The 22,032-nt window shown below is 41.2% G+C and overlaps 1 pseudogene; it reads right to left on the bottom strand.

The window, feature by feature from the left end:
• LOC119045268 (prolyl 4-hydroxylase subunit alpha-1-like) overlaps nt 1–18,561 on the bottom strand; it is a 46,586-nt pseudogene extending 28,025 nt beyond the window's left edge.
• Between the last annotated feature and the right edge of the window lie 3,471 nt (nt 18,562–22,032).

Below are 22,032 nucleotides of genomic sequence, written 5' to 3'. Positions count from 1 at the left end.
GTGCAATGTTCGGGACATGCTTATACTAAAAAAGTTTTATTTATTGTTTATCTGATATTCAAATTTAAGTGCGAGTCCTGTATATTATTTGCTATATCTGGCAACCTTATTTCCATTGTAATTTTTGACAATATTATTATATTTTTGTTTTTATGATATTTATATCATTGACAATTTAGATGGTAGGTGTTACAAAATCAATAACCTGTCTTCCAGGGTTTTAGAGCAGACCTGAACAGATAAGGTAAATATCATGCCAAGTGCAGCCAAGAGAACAGATGGAGGGTGCAGTCAACCTGGTGATTCAACAAGGGGAAGGTTTCTGTGGTAACTGATACCTGGGTGCAGGTTTAACAGATGAGGGAGGGAAAGTTAACCATGTGATGAGACACACGAAGGCTGTTCCAGCCAGAAGCAATGGGAACAGTGAAAGCTAGGAAGTAGGGATCACAGGATGTGTGTTTGATGTAAGAAGCAAAGAGTGGGGAGAGCTTTAAGCTCCGCCAGAATTACACCTTGAACCAAGCATTCTGCTGTGACTTGGAAGGTATGGTCAGGAGTGGAGGTAAGGAAGTCAGCTCGGAGGCTCCTACAGTAGTCCTCTTATCTCAGAAATGATGTCTCAGCTGGGTGGCCCTGCCCTGGTGAACACCTAAGGCTCCGCTCCTCCTACGCAAGAGGCACGAACAGATCGAAACATGGCTCAAGAACAACTCAGAGCCCCAGAGCTAATAAATCTAAGCCGTGATGAAATAGCCAAACTTTCAGATGCACAGTTCAAAACACTGGTGATCGGGATGCTCACAGAACTGGTTGATGTTAGTCAAAAATTAGAGGAACAAATGAAGGCTAAACTAATTGAAATGAAGGGAAATGCACAGGAAACCAATACTGATGGAAAGGAAACTGGAACTCAAATCAAAGGAGTGGAACAGAAGGAGGGAAAAAAAACAGAAAAGGATGAAGAAACAAGAATCCAAAAAAAATGAAGAGAGACTTAGGAACCTCCAGGACATCTTTAAAAGTTCCAACATCCAAATTATAGGGGTACCAGAAGGGGAAGAGGAAGAGCAACAAGTGGCAAACTTATTTGAACAAATAATAAAGGAGAACTTTTCCAGTCTGGCAAAGGAAATAGACTTCCAGGAAATCCAGGAAGCTCAGAGAGTCCCAAAGAAGTTGGACCCAAGAAGGAACACACCAAGGCAAATCATAATTATATTAGCCAAGATTAAAATGGAGAGAATCCTAGAAGCAGCAAGAGCTAAGGGGACAGTCACCTACAAAGGAGTTCCCATCAGACTGTCAGCGGATTTCTCAAAAGAGACCTTACAGGCAAGAAGGGGCTGGAAAGAAGTATTCCAAGTCATGAAATCCAAAGACCTACATCCAAGATTGATCTATTCAGCAAAGCTTTCATTTAGAATGGAAGGGCAGATAAAGTGCTTCTCAGATAAGATCAAATTCAAGGAGTTCATCATCACCAAGCCTTTATTATATGAACTGTTAAAGGGACTTACCTAAGAAAAAGGAGATAAAAAAGATGAACAGTGAAAGGACAGAAAACTCACAGTTATTAAGAACCACACCTAAAACAAAAGCAAACTAAGAGGACAGCTAGATCAGGAGTGAACCATAGAAATGAAGATCACGTGGAGGGTTAGCAACAGGGGAGTGGGAGGAGGAGAAGGGGGGAGAAGGTAAAGAGAATAAAAAAGGTAAAGCGAATAAGTAGCATAGACAGTAGATAGAAAATAAATAGGTGGGAGGGCAAGAATAGTATGGGAAATATAGAATCTAAAGAACTTGAGACACGTGGACATAAACTAAAGGGGGGAATGGTGGGGGAGAAGTGCAGGGTGGAGAGGAATGAAGGGGGGAAATAGAACAACTGTAATGGCACAATCAATAAAATATATTTAAAAAAAAATGATGGCTCAGGACTGTGGCTGTGATAATTGAAGAAGGAACAGACCCATTTCTAAATCTGGTCATTTGAAACCGGTTTTCCAGAGGTAAAAATCACCAGCCTTTGTCTGTTAGTTAGATGTAGGCCTCACAGATAGCAGACGATAACTAAGCAAGTGTTTTCACTTTAGGCCAAAAGAATTGCATACGTTGTAAACACATCCAATTTTTAAAAGACCGTTTCTATTGTAATTAACAAATGTGTAAGTTTTCTTTCTGGTGGTTACCTTGTTAGTGTGTATAGCTGAATGCCTGCTTGCCAGGCAGGCGGAAGCGGTCTGTGGGTATTTGAGAAAAGGACACTGGTACTCACTTTCCTAACATTCCTTCCCCAAAGTTCTCCATGAGAAGCAGCATCTAATTTATTTCTGCTGGTCCTTGTGCCACCATCGCCCACCTGCTGTTCTGGCCTCCTTCAGTGTGACAGCCTATGTGAACCTCTCGTTTTCATGCCCTCTTTCTACACGGAGCTGACCCTTCATAGGTGGCCTATCACCCTTTCCCAATATGTTTTTCTGGACCCATTGTGCGGTTACAGCCTCCTTAGCGTAACGCCTGCTCGGATTCCTGTCTGTGTTTGAGTTCAAAACTGCCATCGGAAACACCAAGCCGATGCAGAATTCCCCCTCCCTAGGAACCAGGCGTGCACTGTTAGACGAACGAAAGCAGCATATCCATTTCTGAATGTGTTTGCACCAGGTTTCAGGCCCTGGCCAAGCCAAAGTTTATGACTTTTCCCCAGGCCCTGGAGGCACTGAGTTTTCTCTCCTGGCCCCAGTGAAGTTGCTTGTTCTCAAACCGCTCAAATCTTGGCTGAGGGATTCGCTTTTCTTCCACACCTTTCAGAACTTTCATTCTGATATCTTTCCTCCAGAACCCACTTTCCCCTCTGTTCCTCGGAGATCTCGTCCACTCAACTCTAGTCCATTAATGCAGGTCTTTTCCATCTACTGTCGGCTGCAAGGTGTCCTGCATCGAAACCCCACCTTCTCTAGAGACCCTCCGCCGCTCTCAGACATCCTTTCTGAATCCCCATCCACTTCCCTTAGCTCCTCTCTTAACCTCAGACAAGTCTATTGTCAGGCCTGTTTTCTCTGAAAGACTATTTAAGTCAGCTTTATTATGCGTGTCATAATTTATGATTTATATACATGTCGCAGTACCCTGTTTTAAGAGTAAGGTTTGTAAGTTGTGACGAGTGAGGAGTGATGCAGCAGCCAGCGAAATGAAGATACAGAGCGTCACTGCCCAGTCAGACACTTGCCTGGGACAATAAAAAATGTCCTGTTCGGTGATGCGCAGCACAGTAGCCACTGGCCACAAGTTGCTGTTGTGCATTTGAAATGTGGATAGTGTGGCTGAGAAAATGAACTTTTAATTTGTTTACTTTTTAAGAATTTTTAATGACTCGAAATAGCCACAGATGGCTACTATATTATGCAGCCCAGACATAGAACTTTCCCCGCACCCCCAAATTTTCCCAGTTCCTCTTCCCAGTCGATCCCCCCATCCCTACTCACCAGTCGCCACTGGTACTCGTTTTTTGTGTTTTACTCTAGAACTTCATATAAATTGAGTTATATTGCTCATCCTCTTCTATGTCTGGCTTTTAAAGATGGCTTTGTTGGGTTGTATTTCACATACCACACATTGCACACAGTCAACAATGCGTAATTCAGTGGTTTTTAGTATATTTATAGGCATGTACGTGGGGCTCCTTTCACTCAACATAAAGTGTTTAAGATTTACCCGTGTAATTACATGTCATACTAGTTGGTTTTCACCTGTTTTCTGTCTTAATAGAAACTGAAATATGAACTGTGTGCAGTGTTTGAATGAGCAGGAGCCGTGAATCAGAAAGACCTCTGCCCACGCTCCTGTTGCGCCCTGCAGTCTGCACTCGGGGGCCACTGTCTTTGCTGCCTCTGTGAGGTTCGAGGGCTTGCCCGAGGCTCGTGTGGTCACTGTCACATAACAAAAGGCCTCTGGTGACTCTGTCACAAGTATACAACATTCATCTAGGAAATTAACACGTTCATGTAACTGTAATAATTTTAAAACATGGAACTTTATTGAAAGTTAAAAAAGCTTCTCTCCTCCACCTGCTGGAGCCTGATGGGAAGCTCCTGGCAGGGGCCAGGCGTGTGGGTTTTGTCACTTCTTTCTCACTGTACGTTAATCCCCCTTCCCCAGCTACCAAAGCTAGCTCATGGCCACTCTGGGGGTGCAGCAGGGAGAGGAAGGAAGCCAGGGACTACCACTGATGTAGTCTGGCAGAAGTTCCTTCCAGCTTTCTTGGAGGAGTTGAAAGGTTCTTCTCTTTATGTTTTGCAGATAATCGAAGCTGCCTCTGGTGTAGTTTTTAGGAGTCCCCCTCTGAAAATATTCATGTCTGCCTTTGGCATGACACAGGCTGGCCACTGATATTTTCTCCCTCAGCTTCTGGGATACTGCAGGCAGGCTGCCCTTTCCAGAAGTTCTGTGGGCTGGATTTCTGGTAGCTCCAGATGGACTACTTTCCACCCAATGGCCCACAGATAATCACAAGAAATACATGGGCACTCAGGTCTTGCTGCAGGTGGGACAGGGCATTGTGGAAGCTACCAGTGCAACCTGGGCTTTCTTTCCCCCAACTGCTGTCTTCAGTCAGTTGCCACAGCCTCTTCCATGGTCATTCTGCTTCTGGAACTTCAGAAGACCTCCAGAGAAAATTGCTGCCTCTGCTCTGCAGTCATCGTGGTGGTTACTCAGTATACTGATGTGTTCGAATGATCCCTCTCTAATCTGCAACTGTCTGCACTCACCTTTCTAACCTCTGTTACAGTCTGGAGCTGATGAGTAAAGTAAGGTTGTAAATTAGGCTTCAGACACTCTGCAAATGCTGCTTTAGGTGTCTAATACCGCCCTCTGAAAGGTGGAGGTGGTTGCCGGTGAGTTCTTATTCCTCAGCCAAAAGAAAGACGGAAGCAGTCTCGTGTTAACATCCTGGTACACATACACAATTTCGATGCTTACGATTTTTGCCAGCGTTACAGTGTCAGCCTTTCTCCAGTAGTCCATCACCTGCAGGAGAGAAAGCTTGTGACTTTCAACCCTGGCCAGTCCCCAAGTTCAAGAAGCCCAGTTCTTCAGGTCAAGTGGCTTTCTTCCCTCACCTCCTGAGGAGTTCTCTCTCAGCTCCTTGTTTGCATCACCTTTTCTTTTTTGTAATTACTTGTAAGATCTTGTCTTGTACTGTAGTTATTTGTGGATATGCCTTGTGCTGAACTGCACCGAAGATCGATCTCTGTTATATAAATAACCTTGTACACTTTTGAGAAATGCACATGGGTTTGGGTGTTCCCTTCATGTTCTGCAGTCTCCTCCACAGGAGAATGAGCAGTGCATTCAATAGCTGAGAAGACAAAGAGACTGTAGTTCCCGGTGTCCCTGCCCAGCATGGGGGAGGGGCAGGGATTTGCTGAGAACAGGATAGGCTCTATTGAGCAGAACTGATCTCTTGTAGGCAGGTTTTTGCATGATGAACATAAATGCTGCTAAATGAGAATGCTGCGGTTTGTGTGCTGTGTGAATAACAACAACCACGATTTTCTTCAAGCTAAATGTTTTAAAAATTATGGTAAAATAATAGTATCCATATTATAATGTTGATATTCTTTTTTGCTCAATTTATGAATTACGCAGCACTTGAGTATATCTTAGTTTATTAAATACTTAAATACTCTGTATAATTCTCAATAAAACATTTCCAACTCCTTTGATTCTGAAATAAATTGCATACTTTTTTTAGTTTGCAGAATCTCCTAGATTTCCCAAATGTTAATATTATATCTGATTGCAAACAATGTTGCTTTCAAATTCAAGTAATGAATCGTACAGATTTTTGCATTGCTACCAAAGAGAAACGGCTTAGTAACCTTCCTGGGAGTTAGATGAGAAGCTTGTCCGTATAATAGTGATTTTACCTATCATCCTTTCAAAACTCATCCTGTAGAGCTTAGCCTGAGGCACCTGGCCTGGAAGTATCCCAGGAGCTAACATAAAGTAGCGTGATAGCTGCCTCTTCCACATGTCATGAGTTCTTCACTTGGGTGCTTTGTGGCATAAAATCAGAAGAGGAAATAGACTTCTTTACGAACTCAACATCCCTTTTAGTAAATTGGCTAAAATGAAGTCTTCATTCCCAGACATAAAACTTTATTGAGAAGTAAGTAGCTGGATTGCTACAATCCTGTTTTACAAAAGGGCTCCAGATTAGTATCACAGAAGGGTGATAACTATTTTGTACTTCGCAGTCGAGTGTTGTAAACTTAGGTTTTATTATTCTGCACATTGGAGAAAAAGATTATTAATGAGTAGAGTTCATGGTTGATTCATCCTTTATTGATCCATGAATTCTTTCATTTTTTTAAGTCTCTGTTATGTATGAGACATTGTGCCAGTGGGAATGGAAAGATACATGAGGTCTGGAATCTGCCTTCACGTGACTTTAGAGAGAGAAGTAAGATATGCATATGAAAGTAATCATCATTCTAAATAGGAAGTTTGTCTGTAGAGAGGTAGTATCAGTCAGTTGGATATTTGTTGCACATACTCTCTGTGCTGGGTACAGTCATCAGCAGTGGTGATACTGAAGCGAAAAGGGCGCAACATCAGCCTTCAGGGAGCTGTTATGGCTCCTCATCTGGCCCAGTGGCTGGGCAGTAACAGACAGTGTGAGTTTTAACGCACGTATAGTTTTCCTTCCTAGTGGCTACGGCATCTCCCCAAATACTTGTAAGTAGTGGCCAGTGAGAAGCGATCCTCCTCACATACCTTCCCACCAGCGTGACTTTTAGGGCTCCTTTATCTCTCGGCTCTTCTGTGGTGCTCAGAAGCCTTTTGTAAATCTAAAAGCAGTTTCTTCAAGAAAAATCGTAAGACCCATTGGGAGTAGATGGTACACAGCTGAAATTCATTGCTCCGGCTCTTGTAGTCTTCATCTTGTTTAAGTCACATTTACAGTGTAGCACTTACTGATATGAGCACTTGGCAAACACTAACTCATGTTATCTCCATGGAAACACTACAGGTAGTTTCTTCTGTGTCCTCACCTGCACAGGAAGTGTGGAGACCGAGGTGCAGGGCGATGAAGGCGCTTGTCTGAGGCCGTTTTCGTAGTAAGTGGCCTCTCTGGGAGGCTGGTTCGAGAGCCTGGGCTTATCTCTAAGACTCAGTGGTGCTCTCTTTGGAACCCCCACATACGACTTTTATTGAGATGTGATTGCCATACAACTTTGTATTCGGTTAAGGTGTACAACAGAATGATTTGATGCATTTTTGCCCTACAAAATGATTGCCCTGGTAAGTTTACTGAACATTCATCACCTCATAGAGTTACATTATTTTGTCTCATGGTGAGAACTTTCACCCCCTACTTTTTTTTTAGCAACTTTCTCTTAATTCATCCGTGTTCAGACTTAACCGAGGTTGCTTAGCTTGGCGCACAGGTGCCCCACCCCCTACTGCGGGCTGGGCTCTTCCAGTGTTTCCCATGCCTACCCTCCTGGGTGTCAGAGATGGTTGACATTTGGGGTTGGGAGCTGAGAAGAGGGGTCTGGCCTGTGAGTCATGCAATGTAGGTGATAATGGAAGCCATGGATGTGGATGAGATGGCCTAGGCAGAGAGTGCAGAAAAGAAGAGAGGGCCCAGAATGGGGACTCGAGAGACACTGGTGTTCAGCCGGAGAGCAGGCTGGTTCTGCAAAGGAGACAGAGAAGGAGCCAAACACTTCTTTTACAGAAAGCTACTTCCTAAGCTTCAGTTTTTTAAGAAGAAATAATAAGCAACCAATGGGAAATAAATCAGTCAAAGCCTTCCTATATTCATCTTCTATTTGGTCAGAAAAGAACTTCATGTTTTAAATGAGTAACATCCACGTAGACCAATACTCTCCACACTGATGTATGAGGGATGTTCGCAGTAAGCGTATTTCAGAAAGGAGCCATTAGTACCAACTGATGAAAAGCGTTAAAATAATACTGTCACTTTCTCTTGGGCTACCTAGAATTTAGGAAGTTGGTATTTGGCGTGTTTCATGAACCAGATTTTCAACCAATGCAAAATGAGGCTACATGGAACAGTAGTAAAAGGAGACTTAAAAAAACCAAACTAAAAAAGGAGGCTGAGAAATCATCTGCAACCCTCACTGCAGTGGTAGTTATGCCTAGAATCTCAGTGAAAAGGAATTTGAGCCCAGCTGGCAATTTGCAATAGGATTTGCCTTTCTTCCAAGATACATTGACATCACTGCCTGCTTAATGAGGACAATAGTGTCAGGCAGAAGCTACATAATAACAGCATTGCTCCATGCCTGTTTGTTTTCTGAACTCCTTACTATTGTTAATTAGTTAATGCTCCCAGTGTTATTAGCTGATCTCAGAAGTACATCCGAGAAGGTGGAGTCTTCACTCAGAGGGATCTGAGTTAGTGTAAAAGCCTGCTGGGGGGAAAGAAAGAAAGGGCGGAATGCTTCAATACCAGGCTTTGGTGGCTGCTGTGTGTGACACAAACACACTAGGAGGAAATACCTCTTCAGATGGCACATTATCCTCTAAAAGAGTTTACAGCTTGATGCTTTCTCTGTTGGCCACTCCTCCAGAGACATTCTTTTTGCTAAAGAGACGGAAGTCATGAGCCGCAGAGCTGATTGTTTTAAGTGCGACTGCAAAGTTCAAAGTGGAAAGAGTGTTTTGTCAGAGAGGGAGTCCCTGATTCTCTTGCCTTCTGCAGATTAGTTCTGGAGAAGCTAGGAATGAAGTGAGAAAACAGGATGTAAGGGGTGTGCTGGAGAACAAGTTGCCTGAGCAGATGGTGCTGGGGGCTGAGGGCAGGAATCAGCAAGTTACTGATCCTCCACCGTGCACAGAGCCACCTGAGCCAGTCACACAGAGTGAGCCTCCTGGTCCAGTCCTGGCACAGACAGGACAAATGTATGGAAAGGGCCCGGGCAAAGCCATACAGAAACCCTTTCAACAAGTGATATCAAATGTATATTCACAATATTTGTTCAAAGTCTCCAGAATGCTAGATCTATGCTAGATAGTAGCTGTGACAATCGGCAGCCATGGGAAATAGAAAAATAACTTAATAATCTTTAGCTTCATTTTGCACAATTTATAAAACAGGAATTTTAGTACCTGCTTTACAGGATTTGGGTACAGATTCATTAGATAATTTATGTAAAACCTGGCACACAGTAGGTATTTTATAAATATCGATGCATGTGTGAATGAATGACTGAATAAAATGGTTGCAAAAGTGCCTGGCACATAATAAATGCTCATTTTAATGGCTCTATTGTTATTACAGTATTATTTGTAAGCTGTTGAAGAGGGTAAAATAATCTCTTCCCTTATAACCTAGTGGTTGACTAAACCTCACTATTTTTTCTCATTAATATATTAATAAACTTATGGTTCAATAATTTGCATCCTCACAATTCTGTGGAAGGGAGTAAATTAGAATTATCACTAGTATTTTGTTGCCTCAGTAGCTTTACAATGCTTGAAGAAAGGCCAAAGATAGAGGCACTGCACACTTCAGAAAAAGCTCGTCTTTGGTGGGACTTTGTTTGTGAACACAGTTTGGCATCACGAAATGAATGAAATCACACAGGTTAGAAAAATGGCCCGAGAGTTAAAATCCAGAAGCAGGAGTTAGCTGATGTGCTTAGTGAGGAGTGAAGGAGACGACTGGGACCTCCATGTGATATCACAGAGAAGAAAGCGTGGAGGTTTCCCGGAGAACTTCTGTCTAAAAGTTAGTCTAGATGATGCAGGCAGAAGCAAGCATTTCCACTTAGCTTCATTTTATTACAGATTTACTAAACAGAAAGCTACTGTGGTAAATTAATTTGGTTGAGCAACATTTCACAGCTGTTTTCTTGTTATAATTCATCTAGGCTATGGTGTATAATGGCAAAAACAGCAAATGAGAAAAACCAAAGTAAATGAAAGAAAAAGCCAACATTTATTGAATACCTGCTATCAAACAGGTACTGTCCTAGTTACTTCATAGGAGTTATCTAATTTAATTGTCATATTAAACCCACATAGCATGTAAAACATAGTTTTATCTGGCTCTACAGTCAGTTATGTCATCTGTAACCACTACAGTGAAAAAAACAGAATTATCATCTAAGGATCAGTAAACTAGAACTCATGAGCCAAACATGGCCCTGACTTTTTCTTACAAATAAAGTTTTCTTGAACACAGCCATGTTCATTTGTTTACAAGTTATGTATGGCTGCTTTCACGCTACAAAAGCAGGGTACAGTAGTCATGGCAGGGACTGTGTGCTTTAAGATATTTACTACGAGGCCCTTTACTTTAGATAAAAGTTTGACGTCTCCTGAACTACTAGTTTACTGTTTGCTGCCAACACACCTTGGACAAGGTCCTTTATGAGACAGTTTCTTCAGCTGTAAAACACAGTTAATGATGCCAGCCTTGCCTCTATTACAAGGTAGTCGTGAGAAAGCAGTGTCTTGATTATGAAGATTGTGCGGAAACAAAAGTGGCCCACCATGAAGTATTGGTTAGTTTCTCTCCCAGCATGCTATTGAGAGAATTTTCAAATATACAGAAATGTTGGAAGAATTGTACAATAAGCACCCACATACCTATCCCCCCCAGAGTTTATAATCAACATTTTGCTCTATCTATATCTACGTCTATCAATCTCTCCATCCACCCATCAATCCATCTTATTTTTAATGCATTTCAAAGCAAAGTGTGGGCATCAGTACAATTAACTGGAGAGTGGTATGTACTTACTTTTTTAAATAAAATGTATGTAGGGTAGAATGCACAAAACTTAAGTATACCATTTGATGACTTTTTACAGGTGACTCTTGCTCAGATATAAAACATTATTATTACCCTAAAAAAATTCCCCTTCTCAGTCAGTTCCCACCTCCCCCTGCTCCCAGAGGCAACCACTGTTCTGATCTATCTCTCTCAGCACAATGCATTCTAATCCAACTCTATTGGGCTTTGTGGCAAAGCATTAGTCATTGTGAGAATGCCCACGGTTTGTTCATCCATTTGAGTGCCAATGGACATCTAGGCTGTCTCCAGATTTTAGTTATGGGTAAATCTGCTGTGAACATTCTTACACAAACCTTTGTGGACCTGTGCTTTTTAAATTCCTTGTATAACCATCTGGGAGTGGAGTTTGGGGTCATAGAATATTTTTATAAGAAATTTCCAAAGTAGATACACAATTTCACAACTCCAGTAACAATAGAGTTCTGTTTGTCTCACATTCTTGCCAACATTTGGTGGTGGTGTGCGTCTCTTTAACTTAAGCCTTTCTGGTAGATGATGGTGGTATCTCATGGTAGATTAAATCCGTATTTCCCTGATCACCAGTAGGATGAGCAACTTTTTATGTGTTGGTCATGTGTAAGTTACAGTGGAATTATGTTTAGTGTATCGTGTAAGGTGAGGATAGACATTATTATCCATGTGGATATGCATGCAGTTCTGCATGATTTGTTTATAAGATTCTTGCTTTCCTATTGAATTGATTTGTGCCTTTACTGTAAATAAATCAAAGGTGCAAGTGTAGGTATGTTTCTGTTCCATTGATCTACAAGGATTTGTCTATCTAAACAGTACCGTCCTCTCTTGATGATTGTGGTTTTATAGTAAATCTTAAATTCGGTTAGTGTAAATCTTCCAACTTTACTTATTAATATTTCTTTGGGTATTCTAGGTTACTTATATTCTCTTACAAATTTCAGAATAAACTTATCTATTTAAAAAACTGGTGGAGTTATGATTGAGATCTCATCGAATCCATAGACCTGAGTAAAATGGACATTTTAACGATGTTGGGATTTCCAGTTCATGAACGTGGTGTATCTGTATGTTTATTTAGATTTTTGTTAATTTCCATCAGCAATGATTTGTAGTTTACTGTGTGCAAGACTTGCATTTCTTTCATTAAATTTATTCCTAAGTATCTTATGAGTTTCAAAAGTGGATTTTTTAAATATTATTTTTGAATTTTTTTTGTAGCCAGCATATAAAATATGGTTGTTTTTTTTTTGTACATTGATCTTTATCCTGAAACCAAACTAAGTTCACTTAGTTCTAGGAGTTTTGTAAATTCCTTAGGATTTTTTCCATATTTTTTTTATTTAGTTATTTTTCAAGTACAGTTTTTTGTCTATTTCTCCCATCCCAGCCTCCCCCACCCCGTGCTCCCCACCTCCCTCCCATTTCCACCCCCCTTAGTTCTCGTCCCTGTGTCCTTCATATTTGTTCCTCCAAATCTCTCCCCTTTTCCCCCTTAAATTCCCTTCCCTCCCCTCTCCCCTCTGGTCACTGTCCCCTTGTTCTCTATTTCAGTGTCTTGGTTTTTATTCTGCTTGCTTGTTTGTTTTGTTGTTTAGCTTCCTGTTAAAGGTGAGATCATATGGTATTTGTCTTTCAACACCTGGTCTATTTCACTCAGCATAATTTTAAGTGTAAATAATCATGTCATCCGTAAAAAGGGTCAGTTTTACTCTTCCTTCCAATATTTGTGACTTTTTCTTTCTTTTGTCTTAATACACTGGCTAAGATCTCTTATGTAATATTGCATAGAAGTGGTAAGAATGGACAACTTACTTGGTTCTTACTCTTAGTAGGAAAGTATTCAATATTTTACCATTATGTATAAAAGCTTTTGTAGGTCTTTCATAGACATTTTAAAATCAGATTGAAGAAATTTCCTTCTATTCCTAATTTGGTGAGGCCTTTTCTTTTTAATATCATAAGTGGGTTGACTTTTGTCAAATTTGGTAAGTTTTTAATATCATAAGGGGGTTGCATTTTGTCAACTGAATTACATGCATCTGTTAAAACAGTCATGGAATTTTTTGTTTATGGTGGTACTTGGTCTTCATTGATTTATTTTTAGTTTTTCACATTTTTTGGTTCAGATCTTCATTGATTTTTTTTATTCAGATATTAAACCAAGTTTGCTTTCTTTGGATAATTCCCATTCTGTTGCTAACTTTGATTGTGCTGATGTTTTTCAAAGCATTTTTGCACCTATCTGGAAGAGAGAGCTCATTCTATATTTTTTGTTTTTAGTTTCTTTGTGAGGTTTTGGTAATAATGTTATGCTCTTCTCATAATTGAGCTGACACGCCCCTACTCCCTCTGTTTTCTAAGGAAGTCAGTGCAACACTGACGTTTCTTTCCCAAGTGTTCGATGGAAGTGACCAGTGAAACAAATGGCACAAAGTGCCCCTAGTGGGATGGTTTTGTGATTCTAATTTAAAAAAATACAAGACCAAACATAGACTCTTAAGATTTTTACTTTCTTCTTGTGTCAGTTTTGGTAAGTCACATTTTTTTCCAGGAATTTGTCTGTTTCACCTGAATTTTCCATTTATTGGCATAAAGTCATGTATAGTGTTACCTCGTCTTTTTAATATCTGTAGGCTTTGTAGTGATAGTCCCTCTTACATTCCTAATATCTGTAATTTGTATTATCTTTTTCGCATCAGTTGTTACTTGTACTGTGTAACCAACCACCCCAAACCTAGTGATTAAAATAACAACATTCATTTAGCCATGGGCAGGCCATTGGGGCTGAGAGCAGCGAGGCAGCTCTAGGGCCCAGGCAGGGACATGCAGGGGTCTCTGGTCAGCTGCATGTTACCACAATGGCAGAAATCCCTTCTTTTTCTCTTGATGGCTAGATAACACTCCACTGTATGTGTCAACACATTTTCTTTCCCCTTTCATCTATTGGTGGATACTTAGGTTGTTTCCAAGTCCTGACTATTGCGCAATAAATAATGCTGCAATCCATATGGGGTTGTACATATTTTTTACGCACCGGTTTTGTTCCTTCAGATATACGCATGAGGTGCTGGGCCATGCTGTAGTTTTGAGGAACCTCCATACTGTTTCCACCGTGGCCGCGCCAGTCTGCATTCCCACCACCAGTGCACTAGGGTCCCGTTTCTCCATGGCTTTGCCAGCACCTGTTGTTCTTGTTGTTTTGGTAATGGCCATTCACAACGGCAGGTGCGAGGTATGGCGCTGTGGTTTTTATTTTCCTGTTTTCAATCCATGACACAGGAAAAATAAATTAAAATCACTTTATAAAAAGCCCTACACAGTCACAATTTTCAGAATTATTTGTATTTTTATTGTTACTTTCTACATAATGAGAGGTAGCAAGCTTTATAAAGTCTGAGTTACCTAAAACTCAGGATGATCTGTTTCTGAGAAGACTGGTTTTATTGCAATTCTAATAGAAGGTGGCCTCATGGAATGCAGTGGTTACTTGAGGAATTTTTGTTATTGCTGTTAACATTCACAAGTACTTACAAAGACTGGGGAAATTATTTTCTAATAAACATCATGTTTTTATTTTTAAAATGTCACCATTATAGTAAAAAAGAGTTTACCAAAAAAAATTTATAAAACTTGTAAAACTATTGATTGGAAGCAGAGTTGGCATTCCTATTTTTATAATTCAAGTATTCATATGTTCTGGAGTCTTTAAAAAATAAGTTGGCTGGGAAATTATTGTTAAAAATAGATACAGGTATTGCATCTGTGTTAGACTGCCAACCAGGATTCTGTGCTTCTCCTGCCAATGTAACTGATGAGTTCACTAACTGGGTAACACACACCTGTAGTAAGGTGATGTTTCTGTTTAATTAATCCTGCAGTTATCTCTGTTGTCACTGGTGGAATATAGAATTTGACCAAGTTTTACGAGGTTTTAGTCCCACGGCTGCAAAACAAAACACTGTATTTGAAGTATTGATGTATATTTTATCCTCGTTGAGTAGACTTAAATAGGCCAGTTTCCATCTAAGAAATGGCTAATGTATTTGTGATCTGGAATGCACAAACAAGTCTACAGGGGGCAGTGAAACTTTCTGGGCCCAAATTAAATTAGATTCAAATGAAATATACACTGGAGAGAATTTCAAAGTGGCACAAAATAGTGTAAAATCACCACAACTGCGGAAGAGATCACGATTCCAACATGCTACTGACTGATTCGCTGGGCTTCCTGCTGCCGGGCACAGGATGTGGCTGGGTGTGCAGCGCTGAGTGCCGGGTTTGTTTCTAGGGGGAGGAAGGACTGGGGAAGACTCAGCACACCTCCGTGGCGGGAGCAGCCTGTGCCTGCAGCGCTGTGGTGCAGGCAGCCTTTTCCGTGTCAACACCTGCTCATTAGGAACCGGACCAAGACTCCCAAAGAGCTCTCAGATGGCCCAAAATTTTGTATCTCTGCCAATCCACACTAGAATTTAATAACAACCTTGAGGTGAAATTTAGGCCTTTCCTCATTGCTAATCCTTAAAACCATCTGGCCTTTCCCTTTCTCTGAATAGCAGTTTAGTGTGTGTGCGGGCAGGGGGGTGGAGATGCGGGCAGGAAAAGGGGAGCAAACTGATCTTACTTTTCCTAAAGGACAGTCCACGTCCTTCAGAGCAGATAGAGTTTCTTTGAGGTCAGAGGCCTAAGCATGTTCTTCCCATGGCTTCCACATCTTTAATTGCCAGGTAATTGTTTGAAATTTGCACCATTCATTAACTATAGACAAACCTCCCAGTTTGTTTCTTTTAACGAAATAATGCTCAAAGGAAACGTGTCTACAATCATTCAGATACTTTTTTGAAAAGGTTATGCATTTTCCTCTTTAATTTTATATTAATTTAGCACATACTGGAACTATGAGAGATACTGCGTATTTGTTTACTCCTGTGCCTCTCTCTATAAAGGAATTAAAGTAACTGAGTAGGACATATGTGGAGTATAATAGTAAGTTAAAAATATAAAGCAAGAGCTTCTGTCCCCACCCCAGGGGAGGAAGTAGAACACAGTGAACCAGATGTTCTGTGCATTTCATAGAGGATATTGTGTCTGCAGTCCTGCCACAGGCGCGCTTCAGAACAGGTGCCCACCCAGTGCAATACAGAATTGTACTCTGGCATACAGAATTGGCTGAACTACTTCAAATTGTTCTTGCATACTTACCCGTATGCACACACATATGCATATGTGCATGCCTATATACATAAATATTCCAAGCATCACTAGGGTTTTGACCCTACTGTCCATACACTGTCTTTCTTGGAAACCCTCAGAACAGTATGCCACTAACTATGTGGTACCTTAAAAGACGGGTCAGCAGACTATGTACCTTGGGTCAAATCTACCCTTTATGTGTATAGCTTGCAAACTAAGAAGGTTGCAACTTTCAAATGGTTGGAAACAACTCAAAGGAAGAATAGTATTTGGTGAAATGAAAATGACATGGAATTCTAACTTCAGTATCCATAAAGATTTGTTGGACCATAGCCGTGTCCATTCTTTGACATGCTCTGGCTGCTTTGGTGCCACAAAGATCCTCCGCCAGTAGAGCCCTGAATATGTGCTCTCTGGCCCTTTGTAGGAACATCTGCTGACCTCTACCTTGGAACAAAAAATGAGTAGGATGAAATCTGCCTGAATCATCAAGCCATACTTCACACCACTTAAAAAGATATTCCCCTACCCTGCCCTTTTTAAAAAAGAGAAATTGGAAAAGAATAATAAAATTGTTTTCAACTTTTATCTTTTTTAAAAGGGCCTCATAACATTTTTCCCCCAGACATGTGTCCTTATTATCCCAGACAAGATATTTTGAGTATTCAAACTTGACTGCCTATTCTGATTATATCCTGACATGATATAATAGAAAGCTAAGTAGAACAGAGTTTAATTAGTCATATTAGTCTTATTTGCAATTGGTCTTATAAAGCAACATGGACAAAAACACCTGCCAAGATGTAAGTAGTAGGATGGGGAGGAAGAAAAGGACTTCCCAATGCACTTGGGGACCCTGGTGCCAGTCTGTGTGGCTCAACCCCAGCTTGATAATGTCCTGGGTTTGTGTGTGCTGCTCTTGTCTTTTGTGATTACCACGTTGTTCCATAGACATTTGTTATTGAAACTTGTAACAAGCATGTTATTTCAATTTCATAAAAGGAAGGGGCTATAAATTCTGCAAGTAGCTCTTTCTGTGACAGTAAGTCAGAGCCAAATCCAAGAAAATAGAATTCTTCTTCTTCTTCTTCTTTTCCTCAGATGTAAGTCTCAGCTTGGTTAATGTGGTCCACGATATAATAAAGAACAATTACCTGAGTTCAGGATTGAATATTTGAGTGGTTTACTCTAGAGCATTCAGCGTACTGTTTAGTTGTCCTACCCCAGGCCGCCATCACCCCACGAGTGAACCTAATTAGATGTTTCACTTTCTAAAACTAAGACCCTTTGCTTTCTCTCCTGTTCCGCTCCATCCCTCGTGGCAGAGGCAGCAAGTGGTCACTGAGTAGCGGCCAACAAGTGGCCACCATGTGCCTTGGTCTTCAAAACCTGTTTCCTTTATACCTTTGACTTTTAGTTACCACTTCAAAGAAATACTTTGAAAGTGAACGTACTTTCCTTAGAGCTTGATCAGAACACACCAGCTGGAGACGCCCTCAATCGTGCATTCTTATTGTGATTGTATTTCAGCGTCACAGAATGTGGACGCTAGAAGAGAGACTTTGGAAACCCTTTCCTCTTACAGATATGGCACCAGGGAACCAGGAGGGATAAGGAAATGCTCTGAGGTCCTACGGCTACTCGTAACAGAGCTGCGTGAAGACCGGTTTCCCCTTACTTGTTGGCTTGCACCGTCATTCCTTTGGGGCAGATTAAGTATGATTATTACATGAAAATAAATAACAAGCATTTAGTGAGATAGAGATGAGATCTATTTCCACAAGATACGTAGAAAAGTTTATTACATTACTTGGTTGGCATATTGGTTCCCTCAATCTTGGAAGAGTTATTACACTAAGTTGTTAAAAGGTAGTAGAAGTTATGATTAACCAGATAGTATAGCGGTCCCCAGCCTCTTCGGCACCAGGAACTGGTTTTGTGGAAGACATTTTTTTCTGTGGATCAGAGGATGGGCGAGTAATCTCAGGACGATTCAAGCTCACCTCCTGCTGTGGTCCCGGTTCCTAACAGGCCCAGACCAGCACTGGTCCGCAGCCCAGAGTTTGGGGACCGCTGGTAGGAAACAAGTGATACAAAAGCATACCCATTGTTCACCTTTGGCAATAAATGTATTTGAATTGAGTACATAGCTTAGGAACCACTCACATTCACTCAGTCACTGCAATCAGTGTTTTGGTTTAGAGGGCTATTTGGGGAGAATTACTATCCTGATAGAATGGAAGGCTCATCTCAAATGGCTCATTACTATCTTGATTTACTTTTCTTAGAGAACCTAAAACTGGAAAGAAGGAGCATCCATGCAATTGTATGGAGATGAAAGACTTTACACCTGACCTAGAAGCATTACTCTGAGTGCCGACCATTTCTTTGTTTTTCTCACATGTGCTCCCACACCCGCTTCCATAAGCACCTGTGCATGCATTGTGATTATTGGCTCACTCGTCTTCCATCCCCTTGGTTACCTGAGGGCAGGGTCCAAGTCTCATGTCCCAGGTGCTGACCATGGTGACCAGCAGAGTGGGGGATGAGTCCATGGTTGCATGAATGCTGCTGTTGGCACCAGTGCCTGAGAACATACCATCTTTTCATACTTCACCTCTTCCAGTAGGAAGTGTGATGACTGACTGCTAAGTGGCTTCTGATGCTTGTTTGGAGAATCATTTGTCCTCAGGAAGATAACCGGGCTTTCTTTCTGTTCATATAAGCTGTTTATGTAGACTAACACTGTCCAATAGAAATGTAAGCTGAGCCACACATATTTCAAATTCTGATAGCCACATTTAAAAATCTTTTTAAAGTGTGAAATTAATTTTAATATATTTTATTTAACTGAATGTATCCAAAATATTCTCACTGTAGTGAGTTAGTATCTAAAATTATTACTGAGATAGTGTACATTGATTTTTATCATACTAAATTTTGAAATCCTTTGTGTGTATCTCAGGTGCTAAATGACCATGGGAGATATCCGATCTGTAATTTGTTTCATAAAATTTAATTTTGAAAAAGTAGATTCACAAGTCCAAATTGTTCCAAACACACTTCAATGTGTTTTAGTATCTCAACTGAGTCTGTTTTCAAGTTTGAAGTTTTAAATTAAACAAAAATAAGAGTTCAGTTCTGTAGCCAAACTAGTCCCATTTCAGTGGTGGCTGGTGGCTATTGTATTGACCAGCACAGATTATAAACTCTTCTTAAATAAATCTTTCCTATATGTTTTCCTTTATTTCCAAACACCCACAGCCTTCCATCACCTCAGATGGCAGCATTTTGGATTCATGGGCCAGTGTCTTTGAGGTCATGTGGTCAAGTTCCCTCCGTCTATAGGACCAGGGGCCCAGAGAGCAGGCGGCTTGTTCAGGACATTTCATTTGCCCACCCCTTTTGATGCAGACTTTGCTCCCAGTGCTAGTCACGACTTATCTACTTTGGGGGGATGGAGAGTGCAGGGACATGCCTTCAGGGGCCTTCCACCTATGACAAAAGATCCTGCTTCTTTCTGCTGGCCAGCGTGAGTGTGGTAGGGAGACCTTCAGGAAGCCGGCGCACGTGCTGGCCCCAGGTGCTCCTGGGAAGTCACACAAGCAGCTGGCAGCCTGCGGCCAGCTGGCTCTCCAGTGCTGAGGTCAGGCCAGTTAGTTGGACAGACAGCCTGCTCCAGGCGCAGGGGCAGACCAAGTACTTAGACAGGTGGAATGGAGGCCAGTGCTAATTTATCCAAAAGTGCCGCCCTACGAGGAATGTGGAAAGGACCACCTGCTCCTCAGTCACAGCCCGTTTTGTTTTTTTTTTTTAAATTTTGGGACTTCATTTATCTCATCTGGAAATGAAGGATACGTGACTATGGATTGAGGACTTCCCAGGGCGATTTTCGTGTCGTTTGTATCCACTGACAGGTGTAAAGCTTGTTTCCTTCCTCGCTCCCCACGTGTTTAGAACCTGCTCGAGTTCTCTTGACATCATCTTTATCTCGGATGCCAAAACTAATGAAATGACGATGGATCCATTTTTCTTTGTAAAGGGAAAATGTTTTGACTCTCCTATGGCGAGGCTGCTCTGCTTCTGAGAAAACTGAAGTGGGTGCAGCACAAAATAGTTTTCATTCCATCACAACATGCACTTTGCTCCTCACCCGGGGCCGTGGGCGGGGGCGGGAAGGTGCAGCCTTGCTGGCAAACCGGGCCATTTCTCTTCTTCTTATCTGCCCTGCGTCTTACCTCCATTCTCCTGTCTACTCCCCGTTTTCCACTTTGCTATGTCACCACGTACTATCATTTCAAAATGCAAAGCTGTTGTAACTTTAGAATTACCAAGTGACAGTATCGTCACTATAGAAATCACATGTATTATTGTTTGTCAAGTCAGCTCAACAATGTGGAGACAACAATATAAAGTGACAACCAAGAGTAGCCGAGTTATTAATTGGCTGAAGTCATAAAATTCATCTTCTAATCCTGGCAAAGGTACATGTGGAAATTGAGGGGGAAATATTTCTGGCCATGGTCTCTGAAGTTTGTAAAGCATCCCAATGAATTGATCAGATTTATTTTCAGTGGAATATTTAGTCACAATTTTTTTTTAAATTTTGGGGTTAGAAATTATTTGGGGTATAAACATAAGTCTAGATACCAAACTGGAAAGTGATTTCTACTTTTCTGTACTAGTTTTATGCTGTAGTAATACACAGGAAATATTCTAAGTGGAACTTGTTGCTTCTGGTGAGAAATCTGGAATGATTTTGGACAAGATCATGAGGAAACATTTAACAGGAGGAGTCACTTTTTGACATGACTTCTGGCGATGAGGGTTCGAGGGAGGCAGACCAGGAGGCCTTGCTGGTTTTCCAACTGCGCTCGCCCAGGCCGCCTTCTGGAGGGAGGGGCAGGGAGCCAGAACACGGGGCTCTGGGGGGCCACCGTATCTCTCAGCCAAGCAGCACCACTGTTACACAGGGGCCGGCAGAAGTCAGGCCTGCTTGAGTGTGGCTGGCAAAGTGATAATATGGGTGTACTAATTTACAGTTTTACTTTGCAAATTCCACCTAAAACGTCAGGGGTGTGCTTGAGTGTGACATTGTTGTGTTACAGAATTACACGCTTATGATTTTGTAACAAAAGACTTTGTAACAAAAAAGTGGCATTATTTGTGCCGGGCCCTGTATTTATTATAATCACCTTTCCAATGGGATTTATCCAAAGAAAAATTTCTGCAGCTAATAGAAGTTTGAAAGATCACTCTTCTAAATTATTTCAAAAGGATGGTTTCAGACTTTCTGTCCATGGAGCTTTTTAAAACCAGAACAAACTTTTTTTCCTCCTTGAGAGAAGAGTGTAAGAATTGTTTTTCCTTAACTTTCAGGAGCTTTGAGAGCCCATGCATAGGCCATTGCCATCCTGTGTCAGTCCTGCCCATCACCGTTCATGGCCAGTGTCCGGGGCAGGACCTGTTTTTTAGAATTACGGACAGAACCATCAATTCAGTTTGGGAGGAAAAAAAAATATCTATGTCTCTCCTGTGTAAATGTCGTTGTGCTGAGAATAAGAACACAAGTTGCTGGAGAGTTACCTGTCAGGGAGCACGCTGGGAAATGAGAAAGAAGGGACTGAGACCTTACTTGTGTAGCCATCAAAGTTCCAGACCCACAGGACTGCCTTCCTTGGCAAGGTCACTCTTAAAAGTTCTTCCGATTTAAAGATGGAGGACAAAACCCCACATTTTCTGTAAGAAAGAAACCTAAACAAGCTATTTCTGAGAAGGTTAACCACTGACTGAGATATGCAAAATCCAACATAACAAAAAAATTGGATTATGACAGCCTAAAAGTTGTAGTGGCTTTTTAAGAACATTTCAGGGAAGCCAATAATTATTCTAGAGAGGAGTGTGCGGAAAGATGCCCGTGGCAAAAATAATAATAATAAAAGAAAGAAAGAAAAAAGAAAAGTACCCGTGGCCTGTTTTCCTAATTTCCAACTATCTGGCTGGTAGAGATCAGTGGGAAAGTGCAG

Source organism: Artibeus jamaicensis, unplaced genomic scaffold (genome assembly GCF_021234435.1).
Source record: "Artibeus jamaicensis isolate MK-2021 breed Jamaican fruit bat unplaced genomic scaffold, CSHL_Jam_final contig_332, whole genome shotgun sequence".
NCBI classification, from domain to species: Eukaryota; Metazoa; Chordata; class Mammalia; order Chiroptera; family Phyllostomidae; genus Artibeus; species Artibeus jamaicensis.
The sequence above is the reverse complement of the archived record's forward strand: the minus strand, read 5'-3'. Positions and strand labels throughout refer to the sequence as shown.